The 24,586-nt window shown below is 42.2% G+C and overlaps 1 protein-coding gene across 3 annotated transcripts in view; it reads left to right on the top strand.

Annotated features, from left to right (window-relative positions):
• Nucleotides 1-24,586, top strand: part of pak1 (p21 protein (Cdc42/Rac)-activated kinase 1) — a 196,200-nt gene that overhangs the window by 64,128 nt on the left and 107,486 nt on the right. Inside the window, exon 1 of one of the 3 annotated variants that reach the window (XM_078545050.1) lies at nucleotides 9,865-10,066. The exons of 1 other annotated variant lie outside the window; for it this stretch is intronic. The gene's annotated coding sequence lies outside the window, so the exon portion shown is untranslated. Of the gene's footprint in view, nucleotides 1-9,864; nucleotides 10,067-17,041; nucleotides 17,161-24,586 lie in introns of those variants that run through there. One more of the 3 variants, XM_078545049.1, reaches the window with a different exon arrangement.

Genomic DNA, 24,586 nt, shown 5'->3' with positions numbered 1-24,586 from the left:
TAGACTGGGAACAGCTACTTCTGGGGAAATCTACAGAGGAGCAGTGGGGTGTGTTCAAAAAGGAAATGGGGAGGGTACAGGCTCAACATGTCCCCTCTAGGGTGATAGGAAGGAATAACAAGCCCAGAGAACCATGGATGACCAGAGATAATCAGGTTATGATATGGAAAAGAAAGACTTTTAGCAGGTACAAGGGGAGCAAATCAGCGGAGGCATTAGTGGAGTACAGAAAGTGCAGGGTGGAGCTTAAGAAAGCAATTAGGAGAGCAAAGCGGGGATATGAGAAAGCTCTGCTGGTAAAAGTAGGGAAAATCCCAAGATATTCTATAAGTATATCAATGGGAAGAGGATAACCAGCGAAAGAGTAGGGCCCATAAGGGACCAAGGGGGCAATCTATGGGTGGAGCCAGAGGACATCAGTAGAGTGTTGAACGAATACTTTACATCCGTCTTCACCTAAGAGAATGAGGATGAAGGTATGGAATTCGGAGAGAGAGACTGCGAGGTTCTTGAACAAATTAGTATAGGGAGTGACAAGGTATTGGAGGTGTTGGCAGGCTTAAAAGTGGACAAATCTCCAGGTCTGGATGATTTGTGTCCCAGACTGCTGAGGGAGGAGATCGCTGGGGCTCTGACCCAAATTTTTAATTCCTCTCTGGCCACGGAGGAGGTGCCAGAGGACTGGAAAACAGCTAATGTGGTTCCTCTATTTAAGAAGGGTTGTAGAGAGAAGTCAGGGAACTATAGGTCAGTGAGTCTCACGTCAGTGGTAGGGAAACTATTGGAGAAAATTCTGAAGGAGAGAATCAATCTCCACTTGGAGAGGCAAGGTTTGACCAGGGATAGTCAGCATGGCTTTGTCAGAGGGAGGTCATGCCTAACGAATTTGATTGAATTTTTTGAGGAGATGACTAGTTGTGTAGATGAGGGTAGTGCAGTTGATGTAGTTTATATGGATTTCAGCAAAGCCTTTGACAAGGTCCCACATGGGAAACTTATAAAGAAGGCAAATGCTCAAGGGATAAGGTGGATTCAAAATTGGCTGAGTTGTAGGAGACAGAGGGTGATGACAGAAGGCTGCATTAGTGACTGGAAGCCAGCGTCCAGTGGTGTACCAGAGGGATCTGTGCTGGGTCCCCTATTATTTGTCATTTTTATAAACGACATAGATGATTATGTGGGGGGCAGGATTAGTAAGTTTGCGGATGACACAAAGATTGGCCGGGTGGTTAACAGTGAGGTTGAGTGTCTTGGGCTACAGGAAGAGAGAGACGGGATGGTCAAATGGGCAGATAAGTGGCAGATGGAATTGAACCCTGAAAAATGTGAGGTGATACACTTTGGAAGGAGTAATTTGACAAGGAAGTATTCAATGAACGGCATGACACAAGGGAGTCCTGAGGAACAAAGGGACCTTGGCATGTGTGTCCATAGATCTCTGAAGGGGGAGGGGCATGTTAGTGGGGTGGTGAAAAACCATATGGGACACTTGCCTTTATCAATCGAGGCGTAGATTACAAAAGTAGGGGGGTCATGCTGGAGTTGTATAGAAGCTTGGTGAGGCCACAGTTGGAGTATTGTGTGCCGTTCTGGTCACCATATTATAGGAAGGATGTGATTGCACTGGAGGGGGTGCAGAGGAGATTCACAGAAGCACACAGTGCAGAAGAGGCCCTTCGGCCCATCGAGCCTGCACCGACACTTGAGAAACACCTGACCTACCTACCTAATCCCATTTATCAACACTTGGCCCATAGCCTTGAATGTTATGACATGCCAAGTGCTCATCCAGGTACTTTTTAAAGGATGTGAGGCAACCCGCCTCCACCACCCTCCCAGGCAGAGCATTCCAGACCGTCACCACATTCTGGGTAAAAAAGGTTTTTCCTCACATCCCCCCTAAACCTCCTGTCCCTCACCTTGAACTTATGTCCCCTTGTGACTGACCCTTCAACTAAGGGGAAAAGCTGCTCCCCATCCACCCTGTCCACGCCCCTCATAATCTTGTACACCGCGATCAGGTCGCCCCTCAGTCTTCTCTGCTCCAACGAAAACAACCCAAGTCTATCCAACCTCTCTTCATAGCTTAAATGTTTCACCCCAGGCAACATCCTGGTGAATCTCCTCTGCACCACCTCCAGTGCAATCACATCCTTTCTATAATGTGGCGACCAGAACTGCACACAGTACTCCAGCTGTGGCCTCACCAATGTTCTATACAACTCCAACATGACCTCCCTACTTTTCACCAGGATGTTTCCTGGGATGAAACATTTAAGTTATGAAGAGAGGTTGGATTGACTTGGGTTGTTTTCGTTGGAGTAGAGAAGACTGAGGGGTGACCTGATAGAGGTGTACAAGATTATGAGGGGCATTGGACAGGGTGGATAGGGAGCAGCAGTTCCCCTTAGTTGAAGTGTCAGTCACGAGGGGCAGGAGGTTTAGGGGGGATGTGAGGAAAAACATTTTTACCCAGAGGGTGGTGACGGTCTAGAATGTACTGCCTGTGAGGGTGGTGGAGGCAGGTTGCCTCACATCCTTTAAAAAGTACCTGGATGAGCACTTAGCATGTCATAACACTCAAGGCTATGGGCCAAGTGCTGGTAAATGGGATTAGGTAGGTAGGTCAGGTGGTTCTCACGTGTCAGTACAGACTCGATGGGCCGAGGGGCCTCTTCTGCACTGTGAGATTCTGTAATTTGTTGCCCAATCCTAGTTGCCATTGAGAAGATTGTGGTGCGCCACTGCAGTCCATTTGGTGTACTGTCACAGTGCTGTCAGGAAAAGAGGGTGCCAAGTTTATATCCAGCGACAGTGAAGGAAAGGCGATATAGTTTAACGTTAGGATGGTGTGCGGCTCGGAGGGGAACTTACAGGTGGTCAGGTTTCCATGCATTTGCTGCCCTTGTCGTCCTTCTAGCTGGTACAGGTTGTGAGCTTGGAAGGTGCTGTTGAAGGAGCGTTGCTGTAGTGCATTTTATAGATGGTACACACTGCTGCCACTGGCCACTGATGGTGGAGGGAGTGAATGTTTAAGGTGGTGGATGGGATGTTATTTAAGCAGGCAGCTTCGTCCTGGATGATGATGATGTTGGAGCTGCAATCATCCAGGCAAGTGGAGAATATTCCACCACAGTCCTGACCTGTGCCTTGTAGATGGTAGACAGGGTTTGGGGAGTGAGGAGGTGAGTTAGTTGCCTCAGAATTCCCACCCTGTGACCTGCTCCAATAGCCACAGTATTTATGTAAGACCATAAGACATAGTAGCAGAAGAAGACCATTCGTCCCATTGAGTCTGCTCCACCATTCAATGAGATCATGGCTGATATGATAAGCCTCAACTCCACTTTCCTGCTTTTTCACCATAACCTTTGATTTCCTTACAGATTAAAAATCTGTCTATCTCAGCCTTGAATATACTTAACAACCCAACCTCTACAGCCCTCTGCGGTAAAGAATTCCACAGATTCACTCCCGTCTGAGAGAAGAAATTCCTCCTCATCTCTGTCTTAAATGTGCAACCCCTTACTCTGAGTTTATGCCCTCCGGTCCTAGACTCTCCCAAAAGGGAAAACAACCTCTCTTTATCTACCCTGTCAAGCCTCCTAAGAATCTTATATGTTTCAACAAGGTCACATCTCATTCTTCTGAACTCCAATGAGTACAGGCCCAACCTACTCAACCACTTCTCATAAGAAAATCCCTCCATACCCAGGATCAACCTAGTGAACTTTCTCTGGACTGCCTCCAATGCCAGTATATCTTTCCTTGGATAAGGGGACCAAAACTGTTCGCAGTATACTAGTTGTGGTCTAACTTAGTGCCTTGTATAGTTTTAGCAAGACTTCCCTATTTTTATACTCCATTCCCTGTGAAATAAAGGTCAACCTTCCATTTGCTTTTCCTATTACCTGTTGAACTTGTATGCTAGCATTTTGGGATTCATGCATGAGGACCCCCAAATTCCTCTGTGCTGCAGCTTTCTGCAGTCTTTCTCCATTTAAATAATATTCAGCTCCTCTATTCTTCCTGCCAAAGTGCATAACCTCACATTTTCCCACATTATATTCCATCTGCCAAGTTTTTGCTCTGAAGTAGAACAACTGACTGCAAACTGAAGAATTCAGACACGCTCCCACAGAAACATGTCAATGTCTCGGCCATGGCACTCTCTCACAGGAACATGGCAATGTCTTGCTCATGGTGCTCTTCCACTGGAATATGCCAATATCTCAGCCTCACTCTCCCCCGCAGGAACCTGGCAATGTCTCGCACTGCCTGGCCCAGTTTAGTTTCTGATCAATGCTAACCCCAAGATGTTGATGGTGGTCATTATCTGATTCCCATTTGAAATTGGCTATTGCTTCCAGGCAGCATATTCCAGTTCATAACTGTATATCTTAAAAAATCTCCTCTCCCCTCCAGTTCTTTTGCCAGTTGTCTTATGTCAGTGCCCTCGGGTTGCCAACCGTCCTATTAGTGGAAACTGTTTCTCTTGTCAGATCTTTGATGTATAAAGTCCTTGTTCAACTTTAACCTTTATTAACTTTGGATGTGCACATCATAGAAGAAAACTGCAAACAACATAGGAAAACAAAATTCATAACTTTTAAAATGTTAATCTTGATGTTTTTCTCATTGAAAATGGCAACAATAGAAGAAGAGGTGAATTGTATTGTGGTTAACGGAACTGAAGTCTGTAACAACTGGGGATAGAAAATTCATTCCTCATTATAGGAAAAATGCACCACATAGGAACTCTAACTATTGGATGAAAATATTATCATGTGCACAACCAACGGTATTAAAGTTTAAAATTGCACAAGGACTTTATAAACACCCTGTACGTGTGTGTATTTTAATATATGTATTTTATTTATTATATGCACTTTAGCTGCACCCAGCAAGAGTCAGTGTGGATGAAATTGGATGAAGGAAGGGGGTTAGTGAAAACAGGTGACAGTTCATCTGCCTGTTTTACAACCTACCCAATGGACTGTAGTCAATGGAATAGAAGATTGGACAGAGTGCAAAAGGGGCTGCCTATGCACTGTTGTTTGTTTTCCCCCCTGCCCCATCTACCCAAGACTAATGTTTCTAGGTGGTGAAAATGTGAAAGGAAAGTAAACTTTTTAAAAAGTAATTTGTGTGCAATCATATCTAACTGACCACCTGTGACCAGCCCCAGCGGCCGGTTACCGGGAACTTTTTGTGAGGGGTTTGGGTTGGGAGAGAGAGAGAGAGAACAGAACAGAAGAGAAATGGGCCGGAGAAAAGTTTCGCTGCTTCACTGGCGACTCCTCATCCAAGCTCTTTTTCTCTCCTCCTGTATTGTAAATGCATCAAAGGTTTTAGTGTGGATAAAAATTCTCTGTTTGGCTAAAATCTTTTGCACTTCAGTGCACTTCCAGTATGTGGGAATGATTTATTTTTGCTGTGTTAATACGATGTTTGTATTCCAGCAAGACTTCTCAGCATAAGACTATTAAAATCATTAATAGTTAAATACATCAACGATATTCTGCAAACTATAAGGATTATGCTGTTAGTCAATTCCTGTTCATGGCAATTCAGGTGAAGCTGGGAGTCACTGACCTCCACAAAGTCAACACATTACAACTGTAGCAGCTCAGAGGATTTTCACTTGTCATCTTAAAGGCGAACTGAACTTTGAAGGGAAGTACTTCAAGTTTTAAGTGCTTCCTCATGCATATGCTGTGGTTTTTCTCTTAATTATTTGCCCTGGTAGACTGAGCGAGGAAGAATTAGATTTTTGGGGCTTGCTCGAGGGTCCTGGAGGCATGCAAAAATCTAGGAGATGCAGTTTGGCAAGCAGATTCCACAGTGTGTGTACAGTGCCTAATGGTTTTGATCAGTTTCCACTGTGTACAACATGTACATGCTCTGTTGCAATCTCATCAGCCAGTGAGATTTGAGTAGCCAGATTCTTACATGTAACATATGAAGAGCAGTTTTTTTTGCCTATTGAAGGGGATGACTCTGGGTAAGTGAGCCAAAGCAGTCTTTCTGACCTCAGGATGGGGGGTGGGCGTGGGCGTGTGTGTGCCTGGAGCAGTTAATTTCTTTTTTTAAAACCTCTCAAGCCTCGCCAATTAAATATGAAATCATAGAATCTTACAACACAAAAGGAGGCCATTCAGCTCATCATGCCAATGCCAGCTCTCTGAAACAGCTGTCCAAATAGTTCCTGCTCTTTCTCCGCAGCCCTGCAGATTTTTCCTTTTCAAGTGTACAACCAACTCCTTTTTGAAATGTCTTTGTATCTAGAGGCCTGCATTATTTTGAGTCAAAGCAGACTGTATTTTAATATTGCTTTGAGGATTCATAGCTGAAAAATGTTATGACAAATTGAAAATTTCCCTTCTTTGTAGAAGCACTGACTATTTCACTATCGGAGGTCATGAATTAGACTAATGTCTGGCCTTAATGAATATCACATGCCTTCATTATCTGCGCTGGTTGGGCTATCAGTTTCTTCGATTCACAGGTATAAACATCATAAGCAGGAAATCTATATGGCTGTGGTTTTGGTTGGCAGTGTTTCACTGGGAAGCAAAGCATTTTTATTAATCTTCGTTTCTTCCAGCTCAGACTTCAAACTAAAGATCAGGGGGATATAATTGGGGTCCTGCTATGATTCCTTATGCACATCTCTGCTTCCTGAGGCAGGCAACAAGCTGTGACAAGTGAACACTCTTATGAATATCCAATTTCACTTATAAATCTGGTGTAGAGGGTGTTGGCCCAAATTGAGTTATTCTTTCAAGAGTTATGGAAAGTCTCTAAAGCATCTTGTTTTTTTTTAATAGATTCTGTAAGCTAAGAGGGAAGTGCTGGGGTTTATGCATTGCTGCTTTTTTTTATTTTTGCTTCTGATCTTTTTTTCTTATTCAAGTAGAATTGTTTAGTAACAATAGATTGACATATACTTTCAGTTTATTTCTCAGATGTCTGGAATTACTGTCTCCAGTGTACATATTGATGGCAAACATGGCTATTGTTCACTTGGGGCATGCTGTGTCTTGAATTACTCTGTGAATAAACTCAAGTTTCGGATCAGGAAGGCTGTGGGAATGCTCCTTTGTGTTGGGCATGGGGGAAAAAAGTGTTGCTGGAAAAATGCCAAATCATAACGAAACCTTGTTTCATATCATTTGGTTACATGCTGGGTATTGATTTGAGTCATTAGGGTAGCTGGAGATTTCAAAATAAAGAAAGCAATACTCACTTATATAGAAGCAAAGTACAGACCTTGGTTAACATCTCCACTGAAAGACAGCACCTCCGACAGTGCAGCGTTCCCTCAGTACTGCGCAGGGAGCATCATCCTGGATCAGCCAAGGTTCCTCTTGTTTTGCTCGAAAACGACCTTCACTGGTTTTGGTTGGCACTGTTTCACTGGGAAGAATGCTTCTTTTGTTAATCTCCCTTTCTTCCAGTTCAGACTTCAAACCAAAGAGCGGGGTGAGGAGGCGGGAGTGGGGGCGGGTCCTGCCACAATTCCTTATGCACATCTCTGCCTCCTGAGGCAGCCATCAAGCTGCGGCAAGTGAACACTTTCATGAATATCCAATTCACGTATAAATCTGGCATAGAGGGTGTTGGTCCAAATCAAGTGTGTTCTTCAGGCATCTTGTTTTGTAATAGATTTTGTAAGCTGGGTGGAGGAGTGCTGGGGTTTACTGGAGTTTTGTGTGTGTGTGTGTGGGGGTATCAGGCGGGGACATGAGTGAGGCGTGATGCTCTTTTGGCAGAATAACCTTGTAATGCCCGTTGTTTAGCTCAAACGTGAAGAATGGCCACTTAGATGAGGTACTGGAGCACCAGAGTGAAAATGAGGGAGCCTTAAGGAGGTGATGTGAGAAAAGTAAAGTGAAGAAAATAAAGTCTTTGCAGGTTTTCAAAGTTAGTTATCTTTACTGCTTATGTTTTTATTTAAGATCACTCATGTCCCTTTTTATTTAAAAAGGTCTGTTGGCTAGTTTTCATGGTGCAGCTATTTACTACCTAGAGAGCAAGGCAGTCGTTGATTTTCTGTCTCCATACGGGCTAGTTTCATCTTTTGGTTTAACACTTGCACTGTATAGCTTCTTCGGAGGTTTCTCTGCTTGCAGCCCACAACTTCTCTATGAATGTGCTGGTTAGTCCTTTACAAGCGAGCTTCTGTCTTAATTGGAGAATAGGCGAGAAATGGGATAAAGAAACTTGCATTTATAGCGTACTTTATATAACAAAGGAATTACTTTTAAGTGCAGCCACTGTTATGCGGCAATCATTATGTGCAAACCATTGTGAACAGTTTCGTTTAATGTAAGTGAGCGCAACTTCCCCTCGTGGTTGTCTTGGTCTTAAAACCGCTGCCTGGTGTTGTATCGAGCCATACAAATAGCTTCAGTGTTCTTGGGGCATAGAAGGGTAAAGGACGGCTAGGATTCCTGCTCCTCCTCATCGTCGAGGGATCCTTGCTGGGAATTGCACACATGTGGACATTATAGTCATTCCTGCGCATTGAGCCTCTCAAAACGAGAGTAGGAGAGGGACCCACCGATATTTGTCAAGAGTCTGAAATTCTGTCGCTGCCGTCTCCCTGGGTCTTAATGGTGCTGTAAAACTGACATTACCCCTATGCCACATTCCTGCCATTCCTGTCTGAAATAGGCATAGCAGGTAATCGCTGAGTCAGGCTGATTTATTGATCTGTTTGCTCATGATCTCATTCATATTTTCTTGACCTGAACCTGCTCGGTCATGTGTGTGTGTATTTATTTTTTAACACTTCATTGATCATTGTATCGTCTTTAACTCTTGTACCCAATGTGGATAAACCACGTTTGTATTTGTTTTAACCACGTAGAAACATTATCATTGAGTGCAGTTTAATCTTTTCAGTGTTTTTTCTTGAAACTAATAAATGTTCTCCATCTCACCCTGAAAGCACTGAACTTCTGCTGCGTAAGATTCCATGATTTTAGTTGACCAGTGTCTCACCTAATTGATCATTCTTAACTTCTGAGTTTAAGTCTCAAGTGGTGGCAGGCTATTTGATTGTACAAGCTGGTGAGAGGTTTATAGCTGAGTCTGATGTTGTCTCTATCCAATATCCACACATTCTCACTTTGCATGAAGCGGTCACCAGAAATCATGCCTGGCTCCCCTTCTCCCTCTCCAGAGTCCTGATTTCACATCACTCATCCAGTGGACCCCTATTAACCCTTTCTCCTATCACGCTGCTTCCAGTCAACTGTGATCCCTGACTTAGAGGGTACCCAAGATCCTCCTGGATTGAACAGTTGCACTCTGCTCTTGGCAGTAGGTTAACCAAATTAGCTATTTAGAAAGAGAGTGAAGAGGTCTGATGTCAGGACCAACAGCACAAAGAGCTACCTGGTCATTCATTCCGGTGCTGTGCAAAAATTGGCTGCTGTGTTTGCCTATATTAGCTCGAGTAAATCATTGGCAGTAAAGCATATTGAATGCCCTTAGGCTGGAAGGATGCTCAGAAATGTGAATTATTTCTTTTAGCTTAAGTCCTCAATCTGTTTCACAACCAGCATTTTTATCAATAGAAATTATTTTAAAGGCATCCTTGGTATTATGTTTCTGTACCAATCACAACTTCTTTCGGTGAGAGTATAGTTAGATAATCTATTGTCATGATTTAAAATGTTTGAATAGCAAACTGAATGTGATAGCCCAAAGCTATTTTTAATGGGGAAACTTTATGACGGTGTTGAAGTGGCTTTGGGTGTAACCAGTTAAACACACAGTAGCAAAGCGATGAGTAATCAATACATACTTCTGTCGAGAGCTAAGGCGCATGTTCACAACCTTCCTTGGAGTGGACCCAGTCTCCTCTGTAGCATTTGGAAATCAGAAGAGTGAAAACTTGGCACCCTTTGATTTTCTCTGCTCCCCAAAAAAAGGTGGCAGAGAGAGAACTGTTTGACTTGTACACAGCAACCAATGCGAAAGTAGCAGAGGCCAGATGTAGATGCAACTTGCCTCCATGAACTGTTGCCTGCAGGAAAGGAAAACCTAAAAGAAGGTACATTGTGATTTCTCAGTTTCATTTCCACAAATTTATGGCCTTTATTTGGTTGCCGTTCGTCCAGTGGAGACACCAAATTGTTCATGAAAAGTTGTAATTTTTTCTGTGTATTCACAAATTTATTATAGTTACAATTTTATCGAGAGCTTTATATTGTTTTTCTTTTTCCTATTCCTGATGGTGCTGATTTATGCTGAGGTATGGATAGCTTCAGGGGCTCATGTCACTCTGACTGGAGGAGCGTTAAAACTAGAAGAAACTGGAAGGATATCGCTGCTACTGACTTATTGCATATAATTGGAACTTTGATTGACAGCTCAGCCTATCTGACCTAAATTGCAATATAAATGTATTTGGTATGGCTTCAGTAATAACTTGGGCTTCCCATGCTGAGGAGTGAGGGGAAAGAATAGGCTCACACTGGCAGGTCAGGAGTGAGCTTTAGTAATATACAGGACGGAGCGAAACCACCTCTTGAGATTCTGCATAAACTCTCTTCATTTGTCTTACTAATGACCCAAGCTATAACATGTGAATTGATTTGGAAATAGATTGTTGGAATCAAGTCTGCAATTTATTTTTTTAAAACTGTAACTCCTGTGGTTGCTAAGATGGGGGAGGAGGAGCAAGTTGATCCGAGCATAAAATGAGTTTCTCGATCTGGACATAGCAAACATTAGTAACAAGGGGAAATGTACTTGCTTTTAATCTATGGTAAAGGCTAGAACATTGAAACTTGAAGTTTAATTATTATTTGACGTAAATTGCAGTGAAGTTCTGCTTGTATTTTAGTTTTGGTTGGTTAGAGAAAACTTGTAACTTTCTCGTTTATTGTGTGTGACTTATCAATTACATTTCCATTTGATTTTTTTTTGAAAAATATACTTTATTCATAAATTATCTGGAAGAACATTCCAAACCATTTCAAAATCACCATGACATAAGTACAATCAGATTCAACTTTTACAACATGTATCACAAGGTGCATCAATACAATCAATGAATATTACAATCATTTCAATATGGTCAATGCAGACAATCAGACAATGGTATTGGAGTTATCAACATACATCATGTTGCACTCTGAGGTGCTTCAATACATTTATAACACACTGCATACATTCATTTTGAGCTGTACAGCCCGAGGGGCTCTCAACATTTCCCAGCCCCTCGGTGCACTGTGGCAGAAAGGTCTTAGACCACGACCTTTCCCCATTGCGCCTTTGCGGTGGCTGCCCCAAGCTTTAGTGCGTCCCTCAGCACGTAGTCCTAGACTTTGGAATGTGCCAGTCTGCAACGCTCGGTCGGGGACAACTCTTTGCGCTGGAAGATCAACAAGTTTTGGGCAGACCAAAGAGCGTCTTTCACCGAGTTGATGATCCTCCAGCTGCAGTTGATGTTTGTCTCGGTGTGTGTCCCTGGGAACAGCCCGTAGAGCACAGAGTCCTGTGTCACAGAACTGCTCGGGATGAACCTCGACAGAAACCACTGCATCTCTCTCCAGACCTTCTTTGCAAAGGCACAATCCACAAGGAGGTGAACAACGTTCTCGTCCCCACCACAGCCACCTCGAGCACAATGTGCAGAGGGGGTGAGACTCCTGGTGTGTTGGAAGGATCTGACGGGGAGGGCCTTTCTCACCACCAGCCAAGCTATGTCTTGGTGCTTGTTGGAAAGTTCTGGCGATGAGGCATTCTGCCAAATGACTTTGACAGTCTGCTCGGGGAACCATCCCACAGGATCCACCCTCTCCTTTCCCCGCAGGGCCTCTAAGACGTTATGTGCCGACCACTGCCAGAAGGACTTGTGGTCAAAGGTGTTTCTCTGCATAAATTTTTCCACGAGGGACAGGTGGTACGGCACGGTCCAACTACTTGGAGTGTTCCGCGGCAGCGTGGCCAGACCCATCCTTCGCAACACCGGGGACAGGTAGAACCTCAGCACGTAGTGACAATTGGTGTTTGCGTACCGAGGGTCTACGCACAGCTTGATGCAGCCACACACAAAGGTGGCCATCAGTATGAGGGCGATGTTGGGCACGTTTTTTCCCCCTTTGTCTAGAGGCTTGTACATCGCGTCCCTGCGGACACGATCTATTTTCGACCTCCAGATAAAGCAAAAGATGGCTCGGGTGATCGCCATCGCGCAGGAGTCTGGAATGGGCCAGACCTGCGCCACGTACAGCAACAGTGAGAGTGCGTCACATCTGATGACCAGCTTCTTACCCGCAATGGAGAGGGAGCGTCGCTCCCACATGCCCAGTTTTCTTTTCACCATAGACACTCGCACCTTTCAGTTTAATTTCCATTTGATAGCCGTGTTTCTTCTCTCTTTCTCTTTCTCGTTCCCTTTCCTGATGGTGTTGATTCAAATTGGTCTAAGGCTTTGAGGGCTGGCATCACCCTTTTGGTTCCCCGGTCAATTGGGGGCTAACACGTATTTTACTGATTTCTGAATCTGTTGAATGCATCAGTTGTGGCCTTTGCTCAGTCCGTTACACTTTATCACTCCTTGAGTCTGAAGATTGAATTCAAGACCTGTTACAGACTTGAGTATATAACCTAGGGTGACACTCCAGTGAAATACTGAGGAAGTACTGCTTTGTCAATTGCCAAAGTCCCATCTGCCTGTTCTGGTGTTAGACGTTAAAAGATCTTGTGACATTCACCAGTGTCCTGGCCATTTATCCCTTAATCATCACCAAAACCAGATTTTGTAGATCGTATATCTTATTTGTTGTTTGTGGGACCTTTATGTGTAAATTAGTTGCTATGTTTTCCTACTTATCAGTGATTGCACTTCAAGAATAACTTATTAGTTGTGAAGCTCTTTGGGATGTTCTGAGGATGTAATGGGGCATGTGTATATACTTATTTATATGGGGAAAGTTAGAAAATATTTTCAGATCAATAAGATTCTTTTGCCTATTTAATTTACCCACCCAGAAACATCTATACAGTGCCTTTAATGCAACAACAACAAAACATCCACCACCACCCTAATGAACTAAAGTGTCCCAGTGTGCTTCACAGGAGCACAACTGAACAAAAAAGTGATCCCAAGCCAATGAGTGAAGACGGTGGATAGTTTTCAAAGAGGAGGGATGTTAGAGGAGGGATTTCCAGAGCTTAGGGGACCTAAACAGCTGAAAGCACTGCTGCCAATGCTGGAGCAAATGGTAGATGCACAAGGGGCTAGAATTGGAAGAATGTTGAGCCCCTAGAGGGTTGTAAGGCTCAAGGAGGTTGCAGAGCTACATAGGGGATGAAGCCACATGGAGATTTGAGCACAAGGGTGAGAATTTTAAAATCAAAGCATTGTTGGACTGAAGGCCAATATAATTCATTGAGCATGAGGGTGATGGTAGGATAGGAATTGGTGTGATGTTGGATATGAACAACAGAGTTTTGACTGAGTTTAGCCTTAAGGAGGATGGAAAATGGCAGAGCATTTGAATAGACTTAATAGTCCCACCTCATTGCAGCATTTAGTTGTTCAATCATTCCATTGTTGTTGCCTCCACTATCCAGGAATCCATTCTGTGCACATGCTGTGTGAAGAACTTCTTGATATCATTCTTAAGTTAACTCAGTAACAGCACTCTTGTCTCCACGCCAGAAGGTCCCTGGCCCAACACTCACTCCAGAATTTGACTACTCAATCTGACATCCCAGCATTGCACAGAGTGTACTACATCATCTGAGGGAGGAATGAGACATCAAACCGAAGCCCTTCAAGCGGATGCAAGATTCCACAACAGTTTGTGGGACCTTGCTGTATCCCAGTTAGGCACTATGTAATTAGCCTATCAGATTTTCCAATGTAACAAGAGTGACTGTGTTTTGAAAGCAATCCGTTGGTTGTGAAGCACTTTGGGAAGGCCTGAGGGTGTGTTGAGGCTATAGAGATGCAAGTTCTTTATTCCATCCCTTTTCTTCCAGCAGGCAGGGAGGGGAGAGATTGATTTTTCAGTCAAACTTGACCCCTGTTTATTCTTCTTTACCTAAGGTTGTCTCTAAAGAACTAACTTGCATTTATATAGTACCTTTCATGAACTCAGGATGTTCAAAAACACTTTACAGACAATGGAGCACTCTTGAAATGTGGTCACTGTTGTAATGTAGGAAACAGGATAGTACATCTGTGCATAGCAATGAGATTGAAGACCAGATAATCTGTTTTTAGTGATGTTGATTGAGAGATAAAGATTGGCCAGGACTCCTGCACTTCAAAATGGACTCGATGGGCTGAATGGCCACTTCCTGTGCTGTAAATGACTCTATACTGCTATGAGATCTTTCACGTTCACCTGAAAGGGCAGACATTGCCTCAGTTTAATGTTTCATCTTCCATATGAATGTGTACAGGAAAGCTGCTCCAGAAATGAAAGTCATCAACCAGCCTGTCATGTATATAGCAATTATATAGATAAACTGTGTCCAATGAATTTATCCAGCCTTGCTTTATTTAAAAAAAAACTAAAAGCATTCAAGTACCTGAATTTCTGGAAATGATTGGGACTGGTGAGTTCTCAGGGTTTAAACTGCACTTTGGTTAAGTGTTTTGGTTGCATAACCTGGGCTTGGCTTAGGATTCTCTCTAAGAATGTTCAGGAAAAGCCACGTCACTCTGTGTAAACATAACAACTCCATGCAGCATGGACTTTGGCATCTTCATTAAGGAGATATTTCAATGTTTGAGAGAAAATATTGACGGAACAAATTTATTTCTTCAAAAAATTTCCTCAAACTAGTCTTTGACATTAAATACGGGTTCTTAAGATTTAAAGTTACAGTTGGCAAGTGGCCTTTAATGTTAGGGTTGGAAATTGCCCATCGTTAAATGAAGAGTTTGGTTTGAACTCTGAGATCACTCCTAAGATTAATTTGAAGCAGGGTTTGCTTTTGGAGTATGAGTAATTGCTGACAGGAAATATACAACATAATTTCATTTCCCTTTTATTCATAGAATTGTCAGCAATGATCTCATGTTTGTGTCAGAGCTTGCTCAAGTTTTTGTCCCATACCATTCCTCTTCCTGAAAAACTACATTTTACGTGACTTTAAAAATTAGCCTGTTTGTTTATATTTCACATTGTATTTTTCTTTCCAATTTTCCTCCTCCTTCCTAGAAGGTTGATGACTCCTTAATGGGAGTGCATTTGTGTTGCCATCCCTACTTTGCCAAGTGGCCATTTTGTTATACCAAATCTTAAAAAATTAAATGCCAGCAGATTATCTAAAGTGAGGTGGGAGGTAACTCGACATTGTTTGTAGTAGAGACTGGTTTAGCCCTTTCTCAGCATCCATGTAAATTTTTTCAGTAAAAGTAGTCGGTTGGGATGTTTTTTCTGCATTAAATATGATATACAAATGCAGGTTGACAGATCATGATCATCTGCCAACACCTTAATTCTCATCCTTGTTTTCAAATCCCTCCTTGCTCTTATCTCTATCTCTAACCTCCTCCAGCCTACAATCCTTCACGATCTTTGGCTTCTCTAATTCTGGCCTCTTTTGTATCCCTGATTTTGCTCATTGCACCATTGTCAGCCATGTCTTCAGCTGTCTAGACCCTAAAGCTCTAGAATTCCCTCCTTAAATGCAAGTCTTTCTTACATCCTGACTATATTTCCTCTCCTTTTAGAGTCTTTTCTTTTAGTCTCAACCCTACACCTCTCTCTGCCTTTCTACCTCACTTTCCACCATTAAGAGACTTCCTAAAATCAGCTTTTAGACCAAGCTTTTGGTCATCTCCTTATGTAGCTAGATATCATACTTTGTTATATAATGCTCCTGTGAAGCACCTTGAGACAGTTCATTACATTACAACAAAAATTTATAGTGCCTATAGAGCTTGCCATTCCCTGACTCAGGGCGATAGGCTTCTGGTAACAGCCTTGATTCTTTTAACCCCTTTACAGTGGAACAAATGCCTTTGTTTTTACACTGCACATCCAGCCTATTGACAAGGCTGCAGTTAGAAACTATGTGGAACTGAAATACATGGCCTACCCCACTAAAGTGTTATGAGTTGATATGCCAATGCATTGCACCAACCCTGCTGTTTCAAATAACCTGTCTTTTATCTAAGGTGAAAGGTATTTTTTGAAATTGGGAGTTAAGGCATCACCTTATTTTCTATTCTGGGTTCTCTTTTTGGTAAATGTATTGCTTTTGTACAGTGCTAATGATTAGTATGATTACAATGCAGCCTGGCCTTGGGCTATAAAAAAAATACCAGATGGGTCATCTCTACATAAAATGATACCTAAGGGGATTGGGGAAAATTACTGTCGTGAGCTGGCTCCTCAGAACCCAAGTAATGGAGAGAACATTTCTGAGGATTTTTATTTTATGATTGATTTGGTTGAGTTAACTCCGAGTAGGAGGACTAAGACAAACTCAGCAAATGTGGGATCGGGAATAGAAAATAAGCCAGGATTTCCACTCCTATTCACCATCCAGTGACTGATTTATTGATGGATGGAGCAGAGGTTGAACCCCAGGGATCAGGAAAATAACATGAAGGGGGTGAGATTGATTAATTTGTGATGTGGTGGCAGGAGTTTGCAAATGAGGGATGTGGGAAGTGGAGGGGGGAGAGGAGTGAGGCGATGTTAGGGGGTGAGTGGGGGGTGGGTGGGGTTCGGGTCAGGAGAGAGGAGTGACAATGCTGTCGGGAGTTGTTTCACAGAACAGTTGTGATTTAGAAGGTAATCTGTTTTAAAGTTACCTGAAGCTCCAGTTCAGCTCCATGGACTGTATGTTGTACCATACATTATAAATATGCTCCTAAATAATACGTTTTCCTTTGATTCACATTATTAACCAGCAATTAAATTAGAACAAAGCCAATCCCAGATTGCCCGGAGCATGACTCTGTTAAACATCAGCCAGTCGAGATGTCTGCATTGGTTGCGGAAGGAGAGAGAGAGAGAAAAAACCCAATGTGAGTCACTCAGAATATGACATCATGTCTGGGGAGGTCCCAGCCACTGCGTGCTGTTACTTGTGTTATACACCGGTATTAGATGTTTGTGGCAGGAGAGGGAGAAAGAAGAGGAGCTTTTACAAACAATCCTTAATTAGGTGAGAGCTGATACCTTTTAAGAAGGAGCTGTGTGTGTGTTTGTGGGAATATTGTGGAATAGGCGAACTGTTGCAAAGCAGTGCGAAGATTAAGCCTTTGTTGAGGTAAGGCTTGTTCTGAGGCAGTGCTGTGTGAGTGTTTGTATTGTCTGATCTAGCTGTCAGTGCGAGAGTACCGATGGGGGGTGGGGGCGACAATGATATATGTTGGTGCGATTAATAAGCAATTGCTGCGGGTGACAGATGAGGGAAGGCTGCTGGTCATGCAGGTGATAACTGTATGGTCGAGAGGAAGGTATTCATTCATTCTATGATCCTGACCTTCCGTGTCTGACTAAGTGGCCTAGCATTGAAGGTGTGAGAAAGATTCACGGCCTTTTACATATATAAAAAAAAGGTTGATGTAGATTTGTTTGCTGTTGTGCTTAGCTAGGAGATGGAATAATAACATATTTACCCCTTTAAAAGGGTAATAAAACTGTTAAGTGTGTAGCTATGTTTCATGCAGAACTGCATTATCAAACTCTGGCACTGAGCTTGGGTGATTTTTAGCACGAGGGCATTTGAATGAATTTCCTGATGCTGAACTTGATTGAGGAGTTTAACACAAAGTTCCTTCTGTAGGCTACACTTCATCCAAGAGATGCAGCTGCTTATTTTTGGCCTCTTGCAAATGCAATGCTAAGGAATAATTAAAAGGAATGTTTGGTAGTTTTCACACCTGTGTCTGTTTATTTGATTGGGTCATCTTTTGAAATGTGTTTACTTTAAATAAATTAGTTCACTACTGTTTGCACCATAAAGATGTACTGAAGCTATGGTGAAAAATGCTAATATCACAACTTGTTTTACTTGACTTCTCCTCTGTTTCTGCCTATCCCTTCAGCCTCACCGCGGAGTCTCTCCCTCTTTTTATTTTTTGCTGTGCATGTTCTCTATTTCCTCTTTCTCTTTTGTCCCTCTTTCCTATCCCTTTCTTCCTCCACCTCTCTCTCGTCCCCTCTTTCTGCTCCTCCTCTGTTCCCTTTCCTCCTCTCTTTCCTCTTCTCTTTCCTCTCTCTTGTTCCCTTTTCTCTTTCTCTTCTCTCTCTCTCTTTCCCCCCAACTCCCCCCACCTGGAACCTGCATTTATATTGGATTTGTTTCCCGCAATCCAAATTAAAACAAGTGTCCACGAGCTAGACCCTAGTATTTATACATATGTACACACATCCCCACATATCCACATATCTACTTTGATGCAATACTTTGTCAGACTGAGTTGTTTCCATTAACTATTACAACCAGATTTATGTATACAAGTGTTGTGCTCTTAAAATGATGGTTGGAAATTAGATTGGTTTTATTTTGCAGGAAACTTTGCATTTTTTTGGAGATGCGGGTTTGGAAACAAATATTTCTGAATACACCAGTATCCACTGTGTGTTTATTCATTCACAGTTGGGGGTGTTGTGTAATTTCATTGTTCATCAAAGAAAGAAAGGACTTGCATTTATATAGTGCCTTCCATGGCCACAGGGTGCCCAAAAACACTACAGCCAATCTAGTACCTGGAAGTGCATTCATTGTTGGAATGTAGAAAGCATGGCACAAGTTGCAAACAGCAAGATCCCACTAACTTGATAATGGCCAAAATCTATTTTCAGTGATGTTACTTGAGGGATAAATATTGTACAGAGCACTGGAGATAACTGCCTTCACCTATGAAATAGTGACATGGACTCTATTATATCATCATCATTATCGACAACAGAGGCAACAACTTGTATTTATATAGCATCTTTAACGCTGAAAAATACCCCAAGGTTTTTTCGAGGAGCATTATCAAGTAAAATTTGACAACAAGCCACAAAGGAGGTATGGGGCAGATGACCAAAAAGTGTGGCCAGAGTTAGTTTTAAGGAGTGTCTTAAAGGGCAAAAGAAAGGTGGAGAGGTTTAAGGAGGGAATTCCAGAGCTTGGGAACTATGAAACTGACAGTTAAGAATGGTTGAACAAATCGGGATGCTTGAGTCTAGAACCACATTTATCTGAGGGTTTTGAGGATACAGAGATGGGGAGTGAAGCCATGGAGGAATTTGAAAACAAGGATGAGTCATAGAATTGAAAAGTAGGGAAGTTATGCTAAATCTGTCTCGAACCTTGGTTATACCACATTTAGTACTGTGCAGAGGTATGGTTGGGGGTCTGATCATCATACTATAAAAAGGATATAGAGACACTGGAGAGAGTTCAGAGAAGCTTTGAGGATGACACCAGAAATGTGTGAGTATACATATCAGGGAAGGATTGAGAGGCTGGGTCTCTTTTCTCTTGAAAAAAGGAGGCTTAACCTAATAGAAGTCTTTAAATTTGCTAAAGGTTTGGATAGAAATGGATTCAGAGAGAAGGCTTTCTCTCGTGAGGAAGGGCATAGCTAGAGACCATCAATATAAGATAGTCATCAAGAAATCCAATAAGGAATTCAGAAGAAACTTCTTTAATGTGCAACTTGCTACCACAGGGAGTGGCTGAAGCGGATAGTATAGATGCATTTAAGAGAAAAATAGACAAACATCTGAGGGAGGTGGGAATTGAGGTTTATGATGGTAGATTTAGATGAGAAAAGATGGAAGGAGGCTCAAGTTAAGCATAAACATCAGCATGGACTGGTTGGGTTGCATGGCTTGTTTCTGTGCTGCGTGTACTATGTAATCCTATGTCATGTAATCCTTTATGAAAGACATATCTGACAGTAGACCACCCCATCAGTACTGCATTAGGAGTGTTAGCCTGGATTATGTCCTGAAGTCTCTGGAACGAGAAACTCAAGCAGCAACTTGCACCGTTTTGTTTGAACCTGCACTACAATCGTTACAAAGGTACAATACAGAATGCGGTACTTGTTGTATGTGGGTTTTGATGACCTTTCCCTTTTATTTAAATTGGGAAATATTAGTGCTCTCTCTTTCATATTTGTGTAAATTAATTTAGCTGAGGAATGCTTGCAGTGAATATAAACTTGTGGCGAAAGGAGGCTTGACAGGGTAGATGGAGAGGATGTTTCTCGTTGCTGGGGAGTCTAGAACTAGGGGGACACAGTTTAAATATAAGGGGTCTCCCATTTAAAATGGAGATGAGAAATCTTTTTTTCTGAGGGTCATTGGTCTGTGGAATTCTCTTTACCAGAGTGCAGTGGAGGCTGTGCCTTTGAATATATTGAAGGTTGAGTTAGAGTTTTGATTGACAAGGCTGTCGAAGGAGGGGGGCAGACAGGAAAGTAGAGTTAAGGCCATAATTCAGATCAGCCATGATCTCATTGAATAGCGGAGCAGGATTGAGGGGCTGAATGGGCTACCTCTGTTCCTAGTTCTTGTGCCGTTGTGTTCAAATGTAGAAATGGGGAAAAATCTCCTTTGACTGCTTTGCTGATTTTTTTTTTTAGCCAGATTTTCTTCTGTTGCGGCAATATTTTAACCACAGCGAATAACTCCTTTGCTGTATTTAACACAGCGACCAATATAGGCTAAATATATAGTACCCTGCTACTATAAAACCACTACATTCAGGGTACTCTCAAAATAACCCACTTTATAGCAGTGTTGCAAAGAACATGGCTCATGAGCAGGCACATGAGATTAACTGATCTCACTTATTCTCTCCTTCCTTGAGTGTTGGCTGTAGTTGCCTACTGCCTTTCCCAGCTGACCATCTTCATGTGTGCTGATAATGCATGTTGCCAGTTTATTGAGCGTGGCAGGGATGCCAGTGTTGTGGGAAGTTTAGTTCACCCTCCTACTCCTGTGTAATTTAGAGATGTCAAGCTAATTGTAATACCCTTACTCCTGCATTGGCTAATGTCATGACATCGCACATATAACACCAAAGGAGGCTGTTTGGCCCATCGTGCTACTGCCGACTCTTTGAAAAAGCTACCTGATTGGTCCCATGCCTCTTGCTCTTTCTCTGTAGGAAATATTTTCATATTATTCCACAACCCTTTTGGGCAGTGCACTCCAGATTATCCTAAATAGCTTTTTCAAAAAAAAGTCAGTTTGCTTAAATGTTCTTTTGCCACTTATGCTAAAACTGTGGTGTCTGGTGACTGACCCATCCACCAGAGGAAACAGTTTCTCTTTATGTACTCTCTTACTTTTATACCATATATACTGAGGGGCAAAGCTGAAGGCTTCTCAATCTGTATAGTTTAGCTATCAAGGAAGCTCTCTGATTTTTACTTCACTTCTGTATTAAATTGAACAAACAGAACACAGGTGACTCCCAAAGGGCTTTAAAAAAAATTTAATATCCTGCCTATAATGTCATCTTTCACTCATAAGAACTGGTCTGAAACTTAAATCTTCAAGCAAGTGGGCTAATGGTAAATTTGTATCCTGAATATGTGGTGAACATCTAACATTTGGTGCAATATGTGCTAAAAAAAATTAGAGTTCTTAACTGTCTGAACATATTTAATCATTGATTTGCCTAATCTTAAATGGTTGATATGTCATGGCAACTTGCACTTATGTAGCACCTTTACTGTAGAAAAATACCTCAAAGTGCTTCACAGGAGAGCACTCAGACAAAAAGATTGTCACAGCCAAAGAAAGAGTTATTCAGGCAGGTGACCAAAGTTTGGTCAAAGAAGTAGGTTTTAAGGAGCGTCTTAAAGGAGGAGAGAGATGTAGAGAGGGAATTCCAGTCAGCTGAAGGAATAGTCGCCAATGGAGGTGAGAGAGAAGCAGGGGTTGTATAAAAGACCGGAATTAGAGGAACCGGGTTTTTGGAAGGTTGTAAGGCTACTGAAGGTTACAGAGATGGGGAGGGGTAAGGCCATGGAGAGATTTGAACACAATGATAAGTTTGTATTTGACTCCCAGTACACCAGTGCCTCAATGTACATCAACATGCATAGAGGTGATTCACACAATTTTTAAAAATTTAGTCATGTGAAAAATATTGCTTCCTACCCAGAGTTATGCAACTCTGGTCTCATTCAGTGGGGGTTTTTTGTTGTGTAATTCAATGGTCCACTCAGCTATCTTGTTGATGCTGAAGTTCTGGAACCAGCCAGATGGCCTGTGATGATCAATTTGGTTGTGCAACTTCCTCTGTTTCTACCTGGCCAACAAGTTAAGCTGTTATATATAATTCAGTGGAATAAGACTGAATTTTGATTGTCCTGGTTTTATTTTGTGGGTACTTCAGATGAGTTACGCTGTTCAGCATATGATCCTGACTCTTGGTTGATGCTGTGTAATTTGACCTTGAATAACATCCTACTGTATTTGCCCTCTTAATCCATATACTTTACCTACCAAAGATACATCGAGCACATTCTTGAAAATTTCACTTGATCCAGCATCTACAGCCTTTTGGAAGGGAGAATTCCAGATTTTCCCTACCCTTTATATACAAAAGTGCTTCGTGATTTCACTCCTGAATGGCTTAACACTAGGGTAATCAACCCTCCAGGATTGGCCTGGAGTTTCCATGAATTGGGAGATCAATCTCCAGGACACTGCTGTGTGCAATCCTGGAGAAAAATCATCGGCTTTTAGACTTTATTTATGCCATTTTCTTTGAATATTTCTCTTTGCCCAATATAAAAATATTGAAAATGGTATGGGAGGAAGGCTGTTGGGCTGACAGTCAAGCATCATCCGATAGGGTAATGAGACTTTTTGCTTTCCATTTGGCGTAGGAAGGCAGTACATCACAGGGATGGACGTGTTGGCCGACTGATGGCTGGAGTGTAGGGGCAAGTCATTTGATGAAACCCCAGAAGTTGGCAACTCTACTTAACACTTGACACATGCTTTGCACTGTTCTGGTCTCTATTATAAAAAAGGTGTACAGGCAATGGAGAAGGTGCAAAAAATAATTTACAAGGATATACTGAGAACTGAGAGGATATACTAATCAGGAAAGACTGAACAGGCTCAAGCTCTTTTCCCAAGAAAAGAGGGATGGAGGTTAGAGGTGATTTGATAGAAGTGTTTAAAATTATGAGGGGGTTTGATAAGGTAGATGCAGAGAAGATGTTTTCACTTGTTGGGGAGTCCAAAACTGGGGGTCATAAACATAAAGTAGTTACCAATTAACCCAATAAAGAATTTTGTAGCGACTTGTTTAGCCAGAGTAGTTAGAATGTGGAATTTGTTACCACGTGGAGTAGCTGAGGCAAATAGTTGCATATTAAGAGGAAGCTAAATAAACATGAGAAAGGAATAGAAGGTTATGCTGATAGGGTGAGATGGAGAGTGGTGAGAGGAGATAGGGTGAGATGGAGAGTGGTGAGAGGAGACTTCATAAATACCAGCATAACCCAGTTCAACAGTTTCAGTGCTGTAGATTGTATTTAAACTCAATTGTGCCCCCTCATGAGGTTGGTGGTTATTTGCACAGTTCCATAGGTCCTGGTATTTCTTTGACAGACGCTTCAGCACAGTATCAATGAGCAAAGTAGTGAGTGCTAAGGGTTCTTGATCATTGGATGGTATCATTACCAAACCAGATTCTGTTATTCCTGCATTGTAAGTCAGGGGCAGGGAATCCTGGCTTAGTTTTTATTTTCCCTTTCATTGAGCTGCTAGACAATTTCTGAGGGGGAGACGCAGACTAGGTTTAGTACATAATTAGTAGCTCAACACCGAGTCTGGTGCTTGTGAATAGGGAAAAAAATAGTGGCGGTCTGAAGGCAGCTATTTTTACTCTGCACAGAAAGCCTGTGCTGAAGGTGGTACTTCATGGCACCAGAAAGCTTGGGGATGTTGAGTCAGTTGAAATTTTCAAGACTGCAATCGATGTTTTTTGGGTATTGATATTGAGGGATGTGGAGCTAAGGTAAGTAAATGGAGTTGAGGTGCGGATCAACTGTGATGTGAATGAATGGTGGAACAGGCTGAAGGGGCTGAATAGCCTTTTCCTGTTTGTATGTTTCTGTGTTCTAGTGGGACCAGCAATACCTCATTTGTAAATCTCACTACAAGAATGAGCTCAGCTTTCTTGGACTGCAGGCTGTAATATACATACCCCAATACGTTTGGAGGGGGGTGAGGTGTGGGGTGGGGGGAGGGGTGCAGTACACATAGTGGGGTACTGTTCAGGTGAGCTCTCTATATGGTTATTGTAGCTGTTTTTCAAGCTGATGTGACCAGTTACATAAATCAAGAGCCACTAAGCCTAACACATTCCAGCAGACACAATCAGGAAGCTCCTAAATCCATTAATTCTTGATTACATTAAACCATTTTCATTTACTGCAAGATTGTTTGTACATCCGGCTCAAAATCCAGCATGAGTCATCACAGGCTAATGAATACTTTTGAATAATAAGACAGAATACAATACAATGCATCTTTTTTTTATAAAAAGGCAGGATTAAAAATCCGTTTGCAGAATTCATTATTTTTCCATTCCTTCTCTGAATATGCTGCTTCAT

The sequence above is a fragment of the Cetorhinus maximus genome, chromosome 7, assembly GCF_964194155.1.
Source record: "Cetorhinus maximus chromosome 7, sCetMax3.hap1.1, whole genome shotgun sequence".
Lineage (NCBI taxonomy): Eukaryota > Metazoa > Chordata > Chondrichthyes > Lamniformes > Cetorhinidae > Cetorhinus > Cetorhinus maximus.
The sequence above is the reverse complement of the archived record's forward strand: the minus strand, read 5'-3'. Positions and strand labels throughout refer to the sequence as shown.